Source organism: Primulina huaijiensis, chromosome 4 (assembly GCF_012295235.1).
Source record: "Primulina huaijiensis isolate GDHJ02 chromosome 4, ASM1229523v2, whole genome shotgun sequence".
NCBI lineage: Eukaryota > Viridiplantae > Streptophyta > Magnoliopsida > Lamiales > Gesneriaceae > Primulina > Primulina huaijiensis.
In genome coordinates this window covers 20,294,535-20,301,338 of record NC_133309.1, presented here as the reverse complement: position 1 = coordinate 20,301,338, position 6,804 = coordinate 20,294,535, and positions in this window count along the sequence as shown.

The window sequence follows — 6,804 nt, the reverse complement described above, 5'->3', positions numbered from 1 at the left end:
TTTTAAATATTATATTCACATCTTACTTGATATATTCATTTTAAATTATAAACAACTTAATATAATTTAATATAAACACAATATGAATATTAATGTACAAATTATTTTTCAATATTATTTGCATTTTAAATTTCAAAATGCAAACATAATATTAAATTTGCATGTACAAATCAAACAATTATCCATAATATTTGACATTATATCTAATAATTTCTAAACATGTATTAAAAATTACGTCGAACTTAGAAATTATTTTAATGTGTACAAATTATTTAACCAAATGCTATATGTATTATACATATAACTTAATTACACATTAATTAATTAATTAATTATTAAAAATAATAAAATAATTAATTAATTTTTTTTTAAAAAAAAAATTAATTAACGACAATTGCACGTCAAATTTTTTTTTTTTAGACAAACAATTGTCAATTTTTGTGGGCCCCACGTTATTTATTTAATTTTTTTTAAAAAAAATAAATAAATAATGAATTGATTTCCGACATTATCTTCAGTGATATTAATGAGGTAGGTTGCTTCTCTTAATAATTCACAAGACATGTTCAACAATTGAATTGAAGCTCTTCTTCATCTTCCCCGAAAGATTTTCAGAAACCTTCGTATAAAAATTTTCTTTTCTCAAAAATTTTCAAAATTCAGAAAACTGTATATTTTATCTTCAAGACTTCAAGGTGCAACCGAGAACTCAGGTAAGTTTCTTAATATAATTTTATCTGATTTTCAACTTCAAGTTTTTTTTTTTTTTACGTAAAACTTTCCCGATATCGAATTTTCAGAAAATGAAAACAAAATTTTCAAGGTTGAGGTATCACTGCTCTGATACCAAATGTTAGAAATTATTCTCAAAAATCATGTTTTGCACGTATATAAACATGATATATAATATGCGGAAGCGTATCGAGAATTACCTCCGGCCATTGAAAATTTTTGATTTCTCTGAATTCCTTATGGTTGAAGCCTTCTAAGCACTTCACGTTCTCCGTAGATGGTGTATATTTCTTATGAGATGTGTGTGCTTAGGGACCTCAATCGTCTCTATTTATAGGCGTTTTTTCATACCATCGATGAATGTATCGGGAGCCGAGATTCAGAAGGAGAATCATGTACGCATCTAAATTTTCTTGGCCGTCGCCAATATCAATTTGTACACGCTTCTTCTTTAACATGTGTCACGTTTTTCTTACAGACCAATCTCTATATCGATAGACGTACGTATGAAGGTATTATTATAAATCTGATACATATAACTGATGTGCAGCTGGATGAAGTCGAAGATGAACATGGAATACATGCATCGAATGTACGTGCGTTCCCAGCCTGGCCGGCCGTCGTCGAATGTTGAAAATCCCATCACATTAGGCCGTGGTCGAATGTGCGTTTCCAGCCTGGCCGTCGTCGAATGTTGAAAAAATCCCATCACAGACTAATGTTCGAAAGCTGACTTGTGGTCGGTTACATAAGAATGAACATAACATGCGCACATGCAAAGAGGCATTTAGCTAGGAATATATTTTTGGATGATATGCATGTTTTTTAAACGCCATTTTGAAAACATTTTCTTGGTGTCCACTATATATATATATATATATACACTTTTGTTTTTTTCGTTTTAATTTCAACACACACTTTTATTTTTATTTCAACAATTCAAATATCAATTTAGTCCTTCCATAATTTGTCAAATTTCACTTTAGTCGATCGATAATAATAAAAAAGATTGTTACACACACGCATCGCATGTGCATAGTAACTAGTATATATATATATATATATATGTGTGTGTGTGTGTGTGACCATGTGTCATATAATGTGGGTGACCGTACGATCCAAGGCGTTAATAAGATACTATGAACATCGCACGATTCATGTCCTTATTGGACAATAGATTTGATGGATTTATAATCACCATTGCTGTCAACAAGCTCATATATCATCTACCGTGTGTTTCATATCATTTCACAGCATTTTCCAAATTCATATCATAGGACTCGACTTGTCAAAATTCCAAGTGCTGTAGTTTTCTCCATTTAAGGGTTGTTTGACAAGTATTAGCCTTATGTTGATCAGAATAATGAAGATAAATTAAAGATGATCATTAGGATTATCAAATTTGTTAGTCTCGTATTTGGCTGACTTTTGGTTTACATCTTTTCCTGCCATGTGTACTGGCTAGAGGATGATGAGAAAAATATTGGTTGTGAAAAAAGAGTTAGGACGATGACCGCTCTAATACCATGTAAAGAGCATAAATTTCTACACTATTATTAGGTAAAAATTTGTGTGAGACGGTCTCACGGGTCGTATTTGTGAGACGGATCTCTTATTTGGGTCATCCATGACAAAATATTAATTTTTATGCTAAGAGTATTATTTTTTATTGTGAATATGGGTAGGGTTGAACCGTCTCACATATTAAGATCCGTGAGACGGTCCACTCCTATTATTATCTGTTTACATTGGAAAATATATATACAATACAACCTCTAATTTAGATCCTAAATTAACGCATATATACATTTAAACAATATAAATTTCTGTATGAAAGAAGCCCGATTGAGGCATATTAGTGGATTTCCCAGATTTTGTGCGATCATTGATTTAACCAATCTTAACACCATCAAATCATATATGTGGGGACTCGGACGCTAATCATGTTCTTAATTGTCATTGGGACTAATTAATCAATTATAATAAACATGGTCTAATAATTTTTTTTAAAATATAATATCAAATGCGGAACGTAATGAAATCACTCTACTATACATATCAGTATAAAAGTAAAGTACAAGTCTTGTACTATATACAATCATTTAAGACTAAGGTTTAACGACTACATATCAAGAGTTCGACCCTATCTCAGATCAAGTCCGTAGTCTCCACTCTAATCACGATCTCTCTCTTCATCTCCTCGACCCTGAACCTGTCCCACCTGTTGTCATGCACACATACAAACATGACAACAGCCGGATAACTCCGGTGAGAACAAATCCCAGTATAAATCAACGAACATGCAATCATATAATTAATATAAAGCATGAAGCAGATATCAGATATATATCAAAATCTGAAACATAATTAATATCAAACTATCAATCACACTCGTGACTCCACGGCTCAGACTAGACTCAATCCTAGTCTAGGGATCCCGGTTTCCAGACGTTGGTATTCCTATATCGACCAACAGTAATAGAAGAAACTCCAATTCTATCCACGTCGATATAACCAAACATCCAGTGTCTTGACCTATCCGTCACAAACTGTGGCACTATCGCCAATACACTATCTTGTGACATCGTGCAATGTGCTTGTGGCGATCCCGCCACTATCAGGTACTCCTGTCACAAGATCACTCGTCTAATATTCGTCTAACACATGCTCTCTATACATCAATAGAACAAGCATATCAAATCAAATCAATGCAAATAATAACAAATAGTATGTGATTTAGGGAAACACAAGTATATCCTACTTGTGTCGATCTCCCAATACCACATTGACTTATACCTTTCGTTTGTAGTCTCGGTATGAAGAAACGGAAGTTCTGAACTCAAGATTGTCTCTGTAAATCTGAAAGGACATATCGAGAATAATAATATCAACCTTCCATTCTCAATTCAATACTGAATCTGATTAATCTGAATTTAATTCAAATCATTGGCGTAACGGCACAATCTCAATATCTCCTTAAATACCATATCAACAGATATCAATTACCACTCATAACCCATATCCATTACAATCTGAAATCAATCAATAATCCAAATCTGTCCAATATCAATCAATATACTCTGAAAAATTATAACAATTCAATAATCAATCTGTTTCTCAATCTGACTTCGATTCGACGATGTCTAATATGTCAAGAACATCATATATGAATCATATCCGATTCTGGCAATATCAAAATTTCAAGACATATCAAAACGTAGTAAAACTTACGTCCAATTGTAGCCTGCGTCGATAGGAACACAGTACTGAAGTCGGATTGCAAATCGGACGGACGGATCTTCCACAATCACAAATCTAAAAAGGCGTAAGGATTTTTCTCGCTTTTCCCCTGACCTTTCTCGAGCTTCCTCTTTCTTATTGAGGAATGAAGCTTTATATATATATATATATATACATACACGTGCATGCACAAGCCAAGTGGCTCATTTTTTGCAAAACACGTCTCGCGCATATGCGCGACCCTCCTTGGCGCATATGCGCGAGACATTATGTCTTGTCGCGTGCCTTCCCGTCAGCTCGCGCATATGCGCGCCCTTCTCGGCGCACATGCGCCACACTCTCTGGAATCGACATCCTGAAATCCAGCCTCTCGCGCATGTGCGCGCCTCTTCTCGCGCATGTGCGCGTAAAACACTTCCCGACCATTCTTGTACATGCATTGCTATTCCATTTTCAATTCGATGCCTTTTAAATTAGCTCTCAACTTGATCTGACTATCATCACATCAATTTATCGATAATTAATCTCAAATTACCGTAATAAAATCTCAGGCATTACAATATATATCATTGAATTTTCAACTTGATCGATTCATTCCAATAGTTAATAAATCTCATAATTAATATCGATTAAATCGTATACAAAATTCTTGATGTTCTGAAATCAAAGATGACAAAATAAGAATGAAATTTGACAATATAGAAAATCAAAATACCAAATAAACAAATATAAGGGTCGGAAATTGTTAATTTTCCTATAAAAAAAAAAAGGAGATGTAGACTAGTTTCTTAAGGCCTCGGAAGCTCAGATTGAGCCAGAAAATCAATTGTTAATTCCTTTGGTGATGGAGCACCTTTTTATTTATTTATTCATGTATTTATTTAGTTTTACGGGTAATACGTATACTAGTCTTAATTAACCAAAAAAAAAAACTATATTAATATACAAAAAAGTTGTGTATACATGTCGAAAATTCGATGTATGAATCAGTTTGAAAATACATAAAAAAAAAATTTATGTATATTTTTGTATTTTTAGCTTTTTTTAAATGATGATACAACAAATACATTTTGGAGCGCATAGAGTAAAATAAAGGCTAACGCAGTAGCTAAAAAATTTATGTTAATCAGGTAAAATACACTAGATAAACCTGCGCAANGAATAGATATTGTTGGCGTTGTGTCATATATTATTGACGTGACACCTGATATTGCTAATGTAGTTGCGCTCTGAAAATAAGATTGTTTTTACTAATAACTTTAAAACATAAAATTAACCATATACATCCGTAGTTACATAATTGTCTATAATTTATAAATAAATATCCAAATCCATTTGTTTTACAATTGTCATCACCTTCCCACTTCTGTCTCTGCTAAAACTAAGCATGTCCATGGCTTCCTTATCTGTTTCTCCATAACCTGTCTCAAAAAAACTTATCATTTTCCCCATTCAGTTATTCGGAATTCAGGGTGATACCCTTGTAAGAGCCCGGGTCATGGATGACCCGGGATATCAGATAGATTCGCAAATCAGGGTCAATCTGCAGGGTGGATTCTTCTGAAGCCGGGCGGGTGCAAACCCGGGCTCTACTCCCTGGGCAACCAGACGCCCGGGCTCTTATATAAGCCCTCGGTAGGCATTCTAACCGGACCACCTCGATATGAGCACCGCACTCGAGTACACTAGCAGAATTGGATGTGGGCGACCGTCCTATCTCTGACACTAATCCAAGTGGTTGACAAAGTCAGACAGGCGAGATGTGACTAGTGTATGATTTGACATGTCAGAATATAGCCGCCCTACTATAATTAGTAGGTAGCACGCAGAACGAGGTCATAATCACATCTCCTACTATAAATATCAGGTTCATTCTACATTAAACACAGGTGTACACACCTATTCATACCAGCAGCAATATTTTCTCTAAAGAGCTTCCTCTTTTACACCTGCTGACTTAAGCATCGGAGTGGCCACGCCGGACACCCCTCTGGCGCCCATTCACGAGTTCATTTCATTGTGTGCAGGTTACAGCTAAAGCCATATTACAGAGATATATCTCCTTGCTCTTATTCCCTTCATTATCTTGATAGCAGATCCGGTGGAGCACTCGACCCGACTCATCCATTTCACCCGGATCGCATCATTGGCGCCGTCTATGGGAATTTGAGCTCAAGACGTAGATATGGTTTCCATTCAAAAATAAGCCCAACTTTGCTTGGCAAACATACAAGTCCGACCAGCTCGGCACTCAGATCTTTTATGTAGATTTCATATGGGCTCAAAGCTCAGCAGCTATCCCGGATTGGCATGAATAGCATTTGCTATGTACTCAGCATCATACAACTATATTAGTCACCTAATTTAGCTCAACTAGAGAAGTTTCAATCTTTTAGAAATGAATTCAGATTCAGTATTTCCAGGTTAGTGATTTGGTTTTTAATAAAACTAATATAGTAGGAGAAGCAAAAATCTTTTAAAGTCCGGAAGGTATCAGGCCCCGGCATATTGTCTAAAATCCAGGGCACTACACCCTGGCTCGGGGAACCACACCTCGATCAACAAAAAGCCCAGGGTTCTCAAACCTGGCTCGGGGAACCACACCTCGACCACTCCCAAGTCCCGAGACATGTTCCCCGGCCCAAGGCTCCGCACCTTGGTTCTAAAAGCCCAGAGCACTACACCCTGGCTCGGGGAACCACACCTCGACCATTCACAAGTCCCGGGACATGTTCCCCGGCCCAAGGCTCCTCACCTTGGTTCTAAAAGCCCAGGGCACTATACCCTGGCTCGGGGAACCACACCTCGACCATTCCCAAGTCTCGGGACATG